This window comes from Cupressus sempervirens, chromosome 7 (genome assembly GCF_028749045.1).
Source record: "Cupressus sempervirens isolate cs-2001-9-10 chromosome 7, ASM2874904v1, whole genome shotgun sequence".
NCBI lineage: Eukaryota > Viridiplantae > Streptophyta > Pinopsida > Cupressales > Cupressaceae > Cupressus > Cupressus sempervirens.
Window position 1 is genome coordinate 539,106,407 of NC_143124.1, and position 17,010 is coordinate 539,123,416.

The window sequence follows — 17,010 nt, forward strand, 5'->3', positions numbered from 1 at the left end:
CGGTGAGAGGGAACCCCTTCGAATCTTGCATTCCCAATCAAATGCAAGCCAACCATGTTTGAAATATAGCCTTCATCTAGTAGTCCCACAAGAGATTGCACAAAACCTCCATAGCATTGGTGGGAAGCTCTCTATCACAAGAGAGCTAAATTTGAACATGATTGGTCAAGCACTAAAACCCTATAGTCACCAGCTCTAGGCAACCTTGTTAGGATGCCTTTTCTTCCCTTTTTCTAGGTGTGTAGTTTTATTTCATTTTCATTTCAACTACTATTGTACTTGGATGTGTTTTAAAACTTAATAATAAACTTCATTTCGGATCAGTCTTTCCAAAAAGATGCAACTACAAACTGATACAAAACTAAACTCAAAACAAGAATACCGTTGAATACCTTGAAATAGTGCATTCATTACTTGAAACAACATGTTTGACACTTTCTATGATGCATATGACCTCTGTAATAGCGCATCTGATTGAAAAAAAATGCATTTGAACCATTAAATAGCGCATATGCTATGCAGAACAGTGCCTGGTGAACTATAAAATAGTGCATATAACCATTGAAATAGTGCATTTAAGACTTTCTATAGTGAATTTGAGAGAAAACCTAAAACATAGGCTATTTGCATATGCGACACTTGCAAACGAGCAATAGATTCAAATACTCTTTTTCCTCATTGACATTTTCCAAGACTGAGAGATTCTAAATTTAACTGTAACCATTTTTTAAACAAGCAGCATTACAAGTTCCATCCAGAGATTCTTGATCCAATAGTTATTGTTACTTCACCTTTCATATCAAGCTAGAAACGATCAGAGACACACATTCGTTCCCTATTCAACTTCGTGAAAGTAAACTTACCCTTACCAACATTGCCAAACACCTTTTCAAACAATGCTTGTTACTCCGAACGAACCACAGTCTACAAAAACCCTCATATTGTTAAAATGCATAAGAGTTAGAGGAATCCTACCCACATCTCATGCCACTGAGTAAAAGCAGTGTAGTCGTAAAATAGAAAGAACCAAAATGATCACCTATATAGGTGAGTGCCAAAATAACCAAAAGAACCATCAAATACATGCAATCTCCATATCTTATTGAGCTTGTCACACCAATGGATTGCTCATCAAATACAAATACCCACAAATCACCCCGTTCAATTGGAACTCATAACCTTTTAGCAAAATGGGTTCATCTAATGTGTGGTCTAAAAATAGCATTGAAACCAAAATTGAAGATTTTCAACAAAATCTTTAGCTTGTTGATACCATGGACAAGATACTCGAAAGACACAAAGAACGTTATATACTAGCATTAGCACAACAAGGTGCAAAATTGCCATCTAAATTTGATGTAACCAAACTTAAATGAGATGAAGAAGAGTCACCTTTAGATGTTGTTACACAAAAATTATAAGACCTACAATAAGAAATGGAAAGGATGAAGTGAGTAAAAATACAACCTACAAAATTTAGCCTTGAAAAAGTTTGTCCCCTTCCATTCGATAAAAGCATCACCTTCACACCTTTCCCATAGAACATGTAGATACCAAAATATGACAAATATTTTGGTACATTAGAACCCCAAGATCATCTTAAACAATTTTATACTCTAATTATGGAGTTTGTCCACGACACAACACTTGTTTCCTAGAAGCCTAGGAGGGCAAGCCATGGAGTGGTTCTCCAAGATACCCTCTAACATTAACTCATTTGATCAGTTGGTTGTCATTTTCATTGCCCAATATTCTTATAATATCAAAAGAGAAGTAACAATGATTGATCTATGTAACACAAAACAACTTCCCAAAGAATCATTCAAAGTCTTCTTGTAAAGGTGGAGGCACACATTTGCCAAATACCGCAAAGACATCCTAGAACAAAGAGAAGACTGACATCTTCATCAATAGCCTCTCAAAAGCCATGAACTACTAGCTCCAGCTTCAAGGGCCCAAGAACTTTAAAACTACTTTAGAAAATGTTGCTAAGGTAGAAGAAACCTTGATAAATAATAACATTATTAAGCTATCAAAGGATGGTAAAGGTTTCTCAAGCAACTCCCCACAAACACACAATTCATCTAATTGGTCCGTCGATAAGCAAAAGTAGCGGTGGAGAAATAACAACAAAAACATAATCAATGATGGGGTAGTTGAAGCTAATCACATTAAGTCACACACTTAACCCCATCCAAACCAACAATATCCTATCGTAAATAACACCAATATAAATGCTAGACAAAACCAACCCAAGCAAGACAATGTTCGCCCATTTTACCAACACAACACCACCACTAATTCAATGTCCAATCAACAAGTAGCTTATAATCAAGCTCCTCCCCCAAGAGGATACCAATCTTATGACATGCCCAAGGAATACACTCCCATCGATGTATCTTACAAGAGTGTTTTACGAATACTCTTAGTAGACAACCTTATTGTACCCCTGAGGCCAAGCCCTATGAACCCCAAGTTAAACCAAAATGGTGGAGTGACAAACACTTTTGTGCCTACCACTAAAATAGGGGGCACTTAACCAACAATTGTTATGCCCTTAAAGGGGCTATACAAAAGTTAATCAACAATGGGACTATTGAGGTAAATAACCTCCATAACAATGAAGAACACATGACCTTCAAGAACCCTTTCATGAATGACAAGAAGGGTGAATCCTCCTGAGTAACTAGAACACATCTTCCCAGGATAAGGTTAATTATGCTCATCATTACAATAACACTATCAATATGATCTTCGAATTTGACAATGTCGTTAATGTTATCGTAATTAAAGACAAACATAAGAAACAACTGGCAAATGCTATTAACCAAGGTCAAGCGTCCAAAATAATTCTACCAGGGCCAATGAGTAGTTCAGATCAAGCAACTACAAGTTCTATTGTATCCAAGTACAATTTAGTTAACCAATTATTGAAAACTCCGGCCCACATTTCCATTTTTGAACTACTGCAAATCTCATTGGAACATAAAGAAATCCTCACCAAAGCATTAGTGCCCAATGACCTAGATGTTAGTAGACTCCAAAACATGGTAAGTAATCTTATTGCTCCCCATTTTATATCTTTTACAACCTGAGATAACATGTTTTTTATTCACCCACAAAACTCTTTGTTACACATTGAGGTGTTCATACATAGAAATAAAGTGAAAAGAGCCCTAGTTGACAGAGGATCGGGCCTAAATATTTGTACTTTAAATATGGTAAAAGCATTAGACTACACCAAGGATACAATTGATCCAAAAGAAGATCACAATCAAAGCTTACGACGATGAAGAGAGATCCTCCAAGGGCATGGTCATTTTACCAATAAGGGTTGGTCCTGTTGTAAAGGAAATTGTTTGTCAAGTCCTAGACTTAAAATTAACCTACAACATCTTGTTAGGCAGACCATGGATTGATGACATGTAAGCCATCCCATCCACATACCATCAATGCTTAAAATTTCCTTACATGGGGTACGAGGTGACCATACTAGGGGATCAAAATCATGCTCAATATTGTAACACTTTCGTCCCTCATAATAGGGAAGAGGTAAACAATTTGTTAACTATTGTTAGACATTCTACATCAGTAGATAGCTCCACATTCATAGGTCAAGACAACAACCAATCATCTACATTGACTAAGGGAAAAAGAGAAAATAGGTTGTTCTAGTTCTTCTACTCCTTCACCATCATCATCCAAAGATTCTAAACAGTCAAATTATGAAAAAATAGATTTCTGGATGAAAGAATTTGATTGAAAGTGCAAGCTACAATGAAGGGTTGTAGGTGAATACTCAGTTTCCCTATTTGATCCCCCACTCTCTTTGAAATCTCATGGCAAACCATCCAAACCCTATCACGAACACTTCATCCAGGAAACTGGTATATCATCAAATCCCGTAGAGAGCACAAGTGAACGGATACAACATGTTCACATTTTACCCCATCTCTTTGGCAAGGGTTTAGATCTCATGAAAAATATGGGATACACGGGTGATGGTCCTTTAGGGAAAGGGAAGGGTATTGTTGAACCCTTAGCAATACAGTTCAAACCTAACAAGTTGAAAACAAGGGTAGGATACTTGGAACAGGAGCATGACAAGACTATATCTCATCCTAAATCTTGTTCAAAACAAGGCAACTCATCTTCCTCCACATTGATATGGATACCAAAAGAGAAGGATAGTGATAGCCAACAAGAACCCAATGAAAAGAATCTAAACTTATCCTCTACAAATTTGCATCACACAAGAGAGTTGATCATAGATACCACTAATGACAAAGACGATGATGATTCTACCAAGTGGGAATTTGAATCATTGTCCAAAGGGTCTATTCACAACAAAGAATGTGATGTTTTTCACATCCCAGTGCCTAACAATTCTACAGCACAAGGATCCACTTCATATTCCAACCATGCTCCACAACCAATAGTCAACCCACATCAGAATGGTTTAGGAGAGGACATGGAATAGATGCTTGAGGCCATCTCACAATAAGATGATGAACTCAGTAGTGGATTCCAATTTTAAACTTTGTTTCTAGACTTCTTCCCAGTAGAAATTGAAGATGATTATTACAAGCAACTCACAAGCTCTTCTTTCCTAGACACACTAGAAGAAGATCACGTCATAGATCTAACCGATGTAGGGTATGAGTCACCAAACAAGTTCATGTCCCTAAACCCCGTTGAGTCTCATTCATATTATGAGCCATTATCCTTAGTCCATCCTAATCTTATAAGTCGAGATACGATTTAACCTCACAACTTCCCCAATTTTGACACTAACCAAGACATTTTCATACACCTTAACATGGTTGAACCATCTCATTTGCAAAGGAAACACACGAATAAGTCTGATATCAATCATTTTAGTCATACTAGAAAGGGTCAAACACATCAAAGATCCAGTGACCTAAACCACATCATGGTTGGTCTCGAGAAAATAGTTAAAATCAATAGAAATGGTGCATCCAATGGTGAAAACCCAATTGTGGCACCCACGGATGGGATGATTGATACCTTACTCAAAAATTCAAAGGAAAGGTCATCTATTTTGATTAACCCTACATAAAAAGTTAATATTAGCATAGAAAAAGATCCCAAAATAATTCATTTGGCACAGTCTTTAACCACAGAGGAAAGAAGTGAATTCATTCGCTCCTTCAAGGAAAGGTAGATAAATTTTGCATGGTCCTATGCTAACATGCCAGGGCTAGATCCAAATCTCATTCTCCACTACCTCAACATTTCTCCTAATGCCAAGCCCATTAAAAAAAAACTTAGGAAAATGCATCCCCACATAGCATTACTGGTCAAAACCAAATTGGAGAAATTTCTCAGTACCAACTTCATTAGGCCCTTGGCCTATGCCTCTTGGATATCAAATATTGTACCTATCTCAAAGAATGATGGTAGCGTATGGATCTATATTGACTTCCATGATGTCAATAAAGCATGCCCTAAGGATGACTTCCCCCTCCCAAAAATTGACACAATTGTAGACGTGACAATGAGGTATGCTTTGTTCTCACATATGGATGGTTTTTCGGGACACAATTAGATCAGAATAGCACCACCAGACCAAGAGAAAATAGCTTTTACCTATGCATGGGGCATGTTTTGTTGGAATGTCATACCTTTTAGGCTAAAGAATGTAGGGGCTACCTATCAGCAGGCCATGACCACCATTTTCCATGACATGGTGCACACCATCATGGAAGACTATGTAAATGATCTTGTTCCAAAATCCCATACCCACCAAGACCATTTGCCAATATTAGACAAGATATTCACATGGCTAGAAGTCTTCAAAGCTAGGTTAAATACTAAGAAATGCACCTTTGGTGTACATCCGAGAAAGCTGCTAGGATACATTGTTTCTACCAAAGGAATCAAGGTTGATCCTAAAAAGGTACAAGCTATTATCAATATGCAACCTCCCAAGAACTTGAGCCAGCTATGCTCCCTACAAGGGATACTTAGTAAGTTTGTTGCTTCATATCCTAGTTAGCAAAGAAATGTGTGCCTTTCACCCATCTACTTCACAAGGATATAGTCTTCAAATGGGATGACCAATGTCAAACAATCTTTGAACTTCTTAAGAGTTACCTAATGAATCCATCCATGTTGGTGCCTTCAATACCACACAAACCTTTGTTGCTCTATCTCTCCCTAACTGAAAAATCAATAGGAGCCCTCCTAGCACAAGAAAATGATCAAGGAAAAGAAAGAACCATTTATTACATCAACCAAACCTTGGTCAGCTATGAGCTAAATTACACATTTATTTAAAAGGCTTTCTTAGCCGTAGTTTTTGCTTCCCAAATGTTGTATCACTACCTACTGACTCTCAAAGTTAAGTTCATATCCAAGATTGACCCCCTCAAATATCTTCTCAGCAAAATAACATTAACTGGCAGATTGACCAAATGGGTAATGATCCTAAGGAAGTTCGACATTGGATATATTGATAGGAAGGCTATAAAAGGACAAGCCATTTCCGATCAACTGGCCGATGCACCACTAGAAAGCTCAAATCCTATCCTAGCAGACTTTCCAGACATGCACATTCTCTAAACAGAACCGCTCACATGGAAATTCTACTTTGATGGTTCCTACACACATCATGGCTCAGGTTTGAGAATATTGTTCATCACGCCCCTATGCATTACCATCCCTAAGTCTTACAAACTACTCTTCTAATGCACTGACAATGTGGCAGAATAAAAGGCCTTAGTGTTGGGTCTCAAACTTGCTCTAGGATGGAAATTAACAACATTAGAAGTTTATGGGGATTCACAACTGGTCATCAATTAGGTCACAGATACGTATCAAACCAAAGATGAGAAATTGTTACCTTACAAACATATGGTTGATACACTTAAGGCACTTTTTGTTCACAACACTTTTGAGAAGATTCCTAGAGACAAGAACATGGCAACATATGCGATGGCTACTTTGGCATCTTTACTTTACTTACTGGATCAACATGAGCAATATGAGTTCCTAGTAGAAGAGGTGGTCCAACCCACATTTACTCAACTAGAATCTCATACCATTTTCCATTTAAACACCCTTGACTCCCCCTGGTATGACTCCATTACCACTGACCTCCATGATAACATCATCCCTTTTGACCTCTCATGAAACCAAAAATGTAACTTCATCTGACAAAACTCGATTTACACTTTGGTGGCTAATACATTATATAGGAAAGGTCTTGACAGTACTTTATTTAGGTTTTTTGAAAAGGACAAGTCTAGGGTTGCTCTACAAGAAGTCCATGTAGGCATTTGTGGATCACATTCCAGTGGGTTTACACTGGCAAAGAAAGTTCTCAGGATGGGCTATTTTTGGCCAACCATAGAAAAGGATTCTATTAACCATGTAAAAAATTGTAAAAAATGTCAAATCCATGGTAATATTATTCATGCACAAGCATAAGAACTTAATCCCTTGGCCACATCGTGGCCTTTCTATCAGTGGGTTTTTGAGGACATAAATGAATCATCGCCGTAGTTGAATATTTCAGCAAGTGGGATGAAGGAGCACTGCTTGCAGACTCCACTAGCAAAAAAATTTCTTCATTCATACTAAAACACATCATTTGTTGGTTCAACATCCCTCATGCCATCCTCACAGATAACACCTTATATTTCAAAAATCAAATAGTAGACGAGTTATGTGAGAAGTTTAACATCATAAACCATTCATCGTCAATCTACTACCCTTGAGGCAATGGCCAAGTAGAGGCTACCAACAAGAACATCATCAACATTCTTAAGAGGACCGTAAATGATACCAGTAGGGATTGACACTTACAGTTAAGTCCTGCCCCATGGGCCTATAGGACTAGTGTTTGCACACCTACAGGTGCAACACCCTTTTCCTTAGTCTAAGGTAGTGAGGGTATTCCTCCTTTAGAAGTTGAAACCCATCTATGAGAGACACCCTTCGTGACATCCTATCAAATGAAGACTATAGAGTTGCTTGTCTAGAGCAGTTAGAATTCCTAGAAGAACACTAGCGAACAACGCATGAGCATCTCAAAGTGTATCAGAATAGATTGTCCAAACACTAGAACAAAAAGGTTAAACCCATGTCTTTTAAGTAGGAGACTTAGTCCTACAGGAAAACCCCAAAAATAAAACCATGAGAGAAAAGAAAAGAAAATGGGAAACTAATTGGATTGGTCCCTATATCATCATAGAATCCTTCTGAACCAATACTTACAGACTCTCAAATTGTGATGATGAGGAACTAGCAGAACCTATCAAGAGCACTCATCTCAAACAATTCTATGTAAAAAGCTTCGAGGAAGCACCTCATTGCTGAAAAATCCAAAAAAAAAAACACCAAAAAATATTCTGAAAAAAATGGTATAAAGGAGTGAGGAATAACATCTTTGGGCTTCCTAAAACAACACAAGTACTTCAATGCTAAAATCAACAAGGCCAAAGTCCAGATTCGTCTTAGACACAAATTTTGCTTGTTTGTGACCTTTTTCATCACCCTACCTATCACTATTTGACAGAAAAGGAAATCAAGGAATACAAAATGCCATACTTGAGTCAATTTTGCACATACCCAATTTAGAACACTTGTGGATCATAGTTTAGTGGTTTCTTAGCAGTAGCAAGGGTTCACAGCAGAGCAACTTAGAGGAAACATGGACTCTGATTATGTTTTGAGATACCATACGCATGAATTGTACGAAAATCAATGTACATCTCTTCTATCCACCACCACTAGTCATTCCTACCCTCATTAATCCATGCGTGGTCCTACAAATCCTATTTTTAGCCTTATGATTCCATGTTTGGTCCCTAAAATCCACTTTCCACCTCCATAAATCCCTATATGCTTTGAATAATCCCTTTTGGCCTTTAAGCTCACCCCAGTGATTCCTATATTCCAACAAATCTCATTCACCTCCTTTCTTACTGCTCACCAGATCCAAAATTACCAAAAATAGTCAAAAAATTGTCCTAAATACCAAAAACAATAAAAAAAGTTGTCCTAAATACCAAAAACATTCAAAAATTCTTTAAAATTCTTTAAAAGAGTACAAAAGTGTTAAAAATTATTAAAAATAGTCAAAAACTGTTAAAAATTACCAAAAATAGTAAAAAAATGTTAAAAATAGCCACAAACAGTAAGCAAATGTTAAAAATTACCAAAAATAGTAATAAATTGTTAAAAATAGCCACAAACAGTAAAGAATTGTTAAAAATTGCCAAAAAAAGTCATAAATTGTCAAGAATCCTCAAAAACGTTTTAAAATATCCCAACGTACCAAAAATAGCCTAAACCACAATAAATGCATCTCTAAAAGGCCTATTTAAACAAGGATTTTCTAGCCCATCACCTTGCTACAAGAGATTAAGAAGTGGCATAGTTATGTCTTGAAACATTTCCTTGGGCTTAGGAAAATCCATGACAATGCAGATAGCTAAAGAGATCCCACTTGTGTCTCTTACACAAGAACAACTCTCTACAAATCCCCATAGTTATTTATATTGCAGAGACCACGATTCATCTGTCAGCCTTCAACAAATATATCAATATTATCCTAAAATGCCCAGATATCTATTGGACTCTTTCATCGCCATCCAATAGGAGCCCAAAATAGGTAAGCATATGTTTGAGAGACCACGGGACCTCCAAGCACCTTTTAGGCCGCTCTCATGTCTTTTTAGGTGCCCAATCACCTTTTTAGGCCCCCAAGCACCTTTTTCAAGGACTAAGCACCCTTTTCGAGCCCCCAAGCACATTTTTAGGCCACTCTAGCACCTTTTATAGGCCCAAAAGCCTTTTTCAATGCCCTACACACCTTTTTCAGGCCTTACAAGTACTTTCTGAGGCTCCATACTTTTCAGGGACCCCATAACAAATCCATCTTGACACACCTAGAGAAACATCACAGCCTTGGCCCTTACTTGTCTACAAAGGCTATTAATATATACAAAATTTCTCAACCAAGCCCTGTTAGCCTTTCGTGAGTTAGCACTTCCTACTTTCTCCACCTCATCCACTTTTGCTTTGCAAATTTTGCACAAGTTCATATTCATCATTAATTCAAAGCCCATTGTTGATCTCCATTTCATAAGTGAAGGTCAATCTTCCTCTCACTTAACACTATTTGTGAACCTCATCAAACTTTTTGCTATCCTTCAAAAATTCCAAAAAATACTCAAATATCCTTTAAAAAATCCAAAAACATTCAAATATCTTTCAAAAATTCCAAAAACATTCAAATATTTTTCAAAAATTCCAAAAATATCCAAATATTTTCCAAAACGTCACAAACATTCAAATATTTCTCAAAATGCGACAAAAAATGGACACACGTGGATGCCTATCAAAAGCACTCAACCATGTTTACCATACATCTTTTTGCCACGAAACAGACCATGCTTTTATTTATTATAATGGCACAAATACACATTATAATGACTATCTTTAATTTGGCATTCCTTGTGGAGGTGGCATACTAGGTCCTTCATCTGCAGGCATTCCCCTCAATGCAATCCTAGATGACTAAGCTCCTGCTGAGGATCCTCTTGGCAGCCAAACAACGTCCATGGGTATCAAGAATCTCCCACTACACAATTGCACATTCAACAGTTGTGTAAATTCCCTATCTATAAACTACATCTCTCCTTAACGCTCTGTTGGGGCTGACTGATAATAAATCCCCATGTAATAGGCACACTCCTAATGCACCTTCATCATTCTTTGCATGTCTATAAACACATTGTCCACCAGCTTGTTGATACCTAAAGTCGTAATCGCCCATTGTGCCACATCCCATTCTTGTTGCATCTAATCAGTCGCCATTTTCCAATGCTCCACCTCCACTTTCACCTCACTTAGTCCCTATTGTAGTTGTCTTACCCATCCCTCACTAGTTGTTATCACTCTTACCACTGCAAAGTGTTTGTGTTCATCTTCGCTATCGCATCCTTAAAAGACTCTGATTGCACCTGCAATAATACCACCTCATTCTGCATGCTTTCCAAACCAGCATGTGCTATCCTCAGTGAATCCTACAATCTTTGTGCTCTCGCTCACTCCACCCGCAGCCCCACATCATTTCCCTCGGCTCATGACCTCTCCACTCACAATTCCACTTCCAACGATTGCACTCTCACCCGTTCTGCATCCAAAACACCTCAAAGTCATCTAGCTTTTGTTTGTGCTCCATCCTCTCAGGCCTTATCCATCAAACCCAATAAAAATGTGGCTTCTTGCTCCACGTTCTCCACCCAAATTCTTTCTGTAACCAAAGATTTATGTAACTCCTCCACTTCACATTTCACACCCTTGGCTTTTGACTTTGACTCAGACATGCCTACGACTCCCGTCTCTTCACCCTCTAACCTGTGTATTGGGATCACTAGACTGATTAATTAAGTCGCCACACTCATCACCTCAACCCCATTGACATTTTCAGCCAACATCCCTTCCTTTCCAATCATCTTCCCCGAAGAGGTCATTTTCCTACACTAACTAACCCCTCAGGCACGCTTTTCGCTTCCCCATGTGGGTTGTCCTCCGCTTTTATCACCAGATTACTACTCATCTCTTCCTGCAACACCGAAAAAGGAGGCTCCTCCTCCCTGACTTTTGAGCCTCCAAGTTGTGTCTACCTTGGCTTTATTCGACTTGACTCACCACATTCTTCAACCAACGCCTATAGTTCAGGTTGATACACCAATTCGCTCGATGTCCGTCAAGCACATTTTTCCCTTCGCCCTTGTCTCACCCAGCTTCCTTGAGTAGCATCCCTTGCCTTCACCTCCTATTGTGACTAATCTAGTGAGCCTGACATGTTGACAGCCTAATACTTTTTTCAACCTGATCATGAGGAAATCTCTGTGCAGCTAAAATCCTTATCACTTCACTGTATCTAACTTCATGTCCTCATACCCATATCCTTATAGACATCTCTTTGGTCACTTTACACTTCATTATCCTCACCACATGCTCGTCCCCTGCAACTCACTACACCACTACCTAGTAAACTTATCACTTTGCTTGACATAATGATACCCTACTTCCCCCACCGACATATAGCTTCCAACACATCTGCCATGAATTCTGGTGCACACTTGCCACTAGTACACTACATGTCCTACTAAAACTTTGCCCAACAACTCTGATCCAATAAGAACCGAACAAATTTGACACTATTGCACACAACTATTAGCACTATTGGTCAGCAAATAATGGCTTTTCTACAGCCATGACCTTTTGCTTGCTTTTGATTTTCATTATTCTACTCCAGTGATCCTTGGATTTTGTGCCCTACTAGTGTCCACTTATAAGTGTCTCCTCTCATTTGGAAGGCGATGTGTACCTTGACCAATTTTGCATGACATCTTCAGTGAGGTTCCTTGTCTGCTATGTGACTATTTGAGTGCGTGTTTTCATTTCCTATGGCAAAAATTATATTCTTATTAGTTATCTTTTCTTTCATGTACAATATTCTTATTTTGTTTATAATTTGGCATGATTAAGTATTCATATCACCATAGCTAAGCTAGTGGTAGTTGTACTATATCAGTTGTTATTTAGACGCTCAATGATGACATTTAATTTGCATCTCGTTTTGAAAAGTGACACTTAGCTACATTCACTGCATTGATCTAGCTTGCATTATCACATGGGTTCCTCTCACACACACTATTGGTAAACACAAGGGGGATCATCTAGGTATTTTAAACACCATCATTTGAGGGATTACGCACAAAACTGAAACATGGAAGCCAACAACCAAGGACAACATCAATATTACAACAAACTTTCAACTCTGTTGTATCATGGATTCCACTTTTTCCATCACCACGTTTGCTCGCCTTTCACTCACTCATTATCTCATCAATTCCATATCATCTCTTGCATTATGTGACCTTCAAATCTCAATAAAATTTGGTCACCATTTTCTCATTTAGGTAATATCCTTCATATCACCCATTGCATTGCGTGACCTTTGAATCTCAAACAATTTTGGTTACTGTTCTCTCTTACCATCCTTATTTTTTTCCCATTTGCCACATTCTATGCATACACCATCTCACCCTTCTTGCCCAACCCTCAAGGTTACTTTGTGACCTTCAAATTTCAAATGTTGAATTGCCCTCCCACTTTCTTATTGCCCTTTACTTTTCTTCCATTTTCATTTTTTCCATTTCTACCATATATCCCACATTACACCTTTGTTCTTCACTCTGTTATTTCCTTCCATTTTTCACTTTCCTCCTTTCATCATCTTTTTATTTATTTTATTTATTTTCATCCCATTTCATTATTTTCACCATATTATCATTTTTTTTGTTCTTTTTTCATCACATTTTTATTCTTTTTCTTTTTCTTCTTTCTTTTTCATCTTTTCTCATTCTCATGTTCATTCTTTTATATCATCTTATATCATATTTTTAGTGCATTCATTCATTTTTTCTCATTTTGATCATCATTTTTATTTTTTCATCTTTTCATTATTCCACTTTTATTATCATATATTCCACCATTCCATTTTTATTACATTGCATCTCATTCATACATTTCTATATCTACCATCTACATATCACACATTAGTCATCTATTTCCTACATTAATCATTCATTTATCTACATTAATAATCCACATTACATCCACATCTATGACTATCATAATAATCAACATGCATATCACCTACATACATCCATGACATCGATAACATAAAATCCATGAAACACAGATACAAGAGTCTATATGGAAAACATGAATCGAATAATCATATATCAAAAAGGGTCCACATAAATAAAAAAGATAGAATCATAATCCATCAAAAAGGTCATCATCATAAGCAAAATACATGATAATCCAACAACATGCAATTCAAAATGATATATATGATCGCTTGTGTCTCACCACCTGCACCCTCTATTTGTGTTTGATTGGGAGGTGCCTATTGACTAGGGGCACTACTCCCATCTCATGTAGCCTAATTTGTAGGCTCTATAGCATGTATATGAGGCATATATGTGGACATCTAGCTTGCACTAACCTCCTCTGTCCTCGGTGGTGGTGGTGGCCTTGGTGTTATCGCAATTATGAAAGCCTACACTATGCTCATCAACTCACTCATTTGTGCATCCATGACACTCATCCGAGCCTCTATATCTGACGACCTAGGTGGTCTCTCTAGTGATAACTATTGCTATCCCTACGGCTGTGAATCCTATGCCCTTGGGATCAGAACCTGTGTTTGAGGCCTCTATCGCCTGACAAACTACATATCATCTGGTAATTTGGCTCTGGTATGCTTTGTCCTACTTTGACCAATATCATATGCTCATCGGCTAGACCCTACACCACTACCTACACCACCTCCCCTCATTACCACCTTGCCTCACCCATAGACCTCTCTAGGTCTCTCCACTCCCACCTCTACCGACCTCTACATTGGGCCTCGTACAACTATTTGTTGCTATGGTAACTTGTTGCTCGACCTTGACCTCCATACCTCCCTTGTACCCTAGCTCTACCTCCTGCTCAACGCTAACCTCTACCTCTCCCACATCCATCCTCATCATCCCCATCCTCTCCTCTACATGACTGCTCATCAATATCAAGAATAGGCTTTGTCAAATATGTGTATCTCGGGAATGGGTGCTCTCTAAACCATCGTGCATAATCACCCTCCATCCTTGTGTATGCCTCTCCATCCCTCAATGCCCATACCTGTGTTGTCTCTATCATCTATAGAAATGCCTCTCAATAGGCTTCATACTCCAAGGTTGGCCCCCATACTAGCCTCTCTAATTGTACTTGAGCATAATGAGTTGATCCCTATGGCATGCCCTGCTGCCTACCAAATTGTATCACAACCCGCCTGAAGCATAATCTCTCGATCATTGAGGGAATCTAACCAAGAAAATATCGTAGACCAAAGAAATAGGTCATCTCATCATCATCCTTCACCCATGCCTCTGTAAACCTGTATGGCCACCATACAACCTCATCAAGGTCATCCAAAATCTAATGCCAATACTTTGTATTGCCTAGATGGGGCTGCATGATAACACTTGAATAGGTATATATGTATGGCATATCCTACAGTCATTGTTGTACACCTATTAGTTGAGTGATAGGTAGATGCTCCCATGTCCATATTTGTAACAATATTACCCCTGCCGATAGTGATAAGGCACTCAAATACATAACCTGGTGCAAATCATGATATAGATGAGCCAATATACAGCTACCCCATGCAAATCTTCATAGTTTCTCAGTCATATTGTGTATAATATGACCCCATCCAACTAGACATCCTCATCCTCATCTATCTAGTAACAAAAATCCCCCTATTAGTCCAACCAATGCAATAGGCAATGGCTCATACTGCAACATCTAAAACCACGACACACTATCATCTCTAATGCTGTCGTCTCCAAATACATCTCTAAATGTTGTCTCATTTGTTGTCTGATCATAGTATACCAAATCTCCCACTATTAGGATCTGAAATATCTGATCTACGTCCTTGGGGGTAATAGTCATCTCCCCCATTGGCATGTGGAAGGTGTTGTGGTCTCAATGCCACCACTCAGCCACAACTATCAATAACCCTTTGTTCACTCGGAACTGGGGCAGTTGTAGCAAACTAGTGAATTCGCACCTCTCAATAACCTGATGCTCCTCAATGGACAATTTGCCTATAGAATCTAATGGCCATGGATACAATCCTCACACCATAAGCTTACACTCATGTACCTATTCATCAAACAATCAAACAATGACATTAGTATTATTCAACATTAATCAATTATCAATTATCTAGCTATTGAGCTAATGGTTCTATCTTGGACCTTTTATTTGTCCTACTCTATATCCAAAGACAGACATGTTAATTACCCTACTCTATATCCTAAGGGGGCACTATTTTTCACCTATTCGACATCAATTGATTGATCCTACAAGTCACCCTATGAACAAAAAATCCCTATTGTTTGGACCTGCTACGAAAAAATCACCAACAAATAGACTTATGTCAAGCATTTGTATGACCAATCAATGCTACATAACCTATTTGCGCTATTTAAATCTGCATAAGCACTACTACAGAGTTCAAACACATTGCAACATTCGCTTGGTACTATTTTATAAATCATATGTGCTTGTATGTTCAACATTGTGTACGCGCTAGAGAAATCGACAAAAGCACCATGGAAATCTGTGGATGCACCACAAAATGCAAAAGTGCTACTATATTTTTGATATGCACTATTTAAACATGCAAAAGTGCTATCTAATGTAGACGCACTAGCATACCGATCATATGTGCTATACTATGATATTTCAATGTGACAATTTCCCAAGTGAACCCTACAACCTCAAATGCATTATTTGATGTTTCATTTGCGCTATAGGATACATCATATGTGCTAAAACATTTGAATGCATTACACAAACCTACATATGCACTATTTTATTAGCTTAAGCGCTACTTAGTGATAAACCTAGGGTTTCAAAAGTGCTATTTTGACATGCGGATGTGCTACTCTACAAGCTAAATGCGTTAAAAGAAATCAAAAGCGCTAAATAAAACATCAAATGCGCTAAAACATACAAGATACAACATTCAAGAGGAAAATCCGTGCAAAAATTAAAAAACGCATGTAAAAATCTTAAAATCCTAAAAACAGAAGATCTTGATGACTTATTGGGGGATCGTAGTTAGCTGGCCACTTGTATTGATGACCCTTCTGGAACCTATGCTCTCACAATGGGACAACCATCTTCCCAGGGTCAGAGCTCCAAGTCATAAACAACAAAAGGGGAATGTGAAAATGAATGGTGAAAATGGTCTTTTGACCTATTTAACACCCTTTAAAACATTTTATAACATTTTCAAACATCGCAGGCCCTCTTTATGATCTCTTGACCTAATTTTCTCAAACATGATTTAATCAAACATCAACTCTATGACATACACACACTGAAATTTCCTATCAA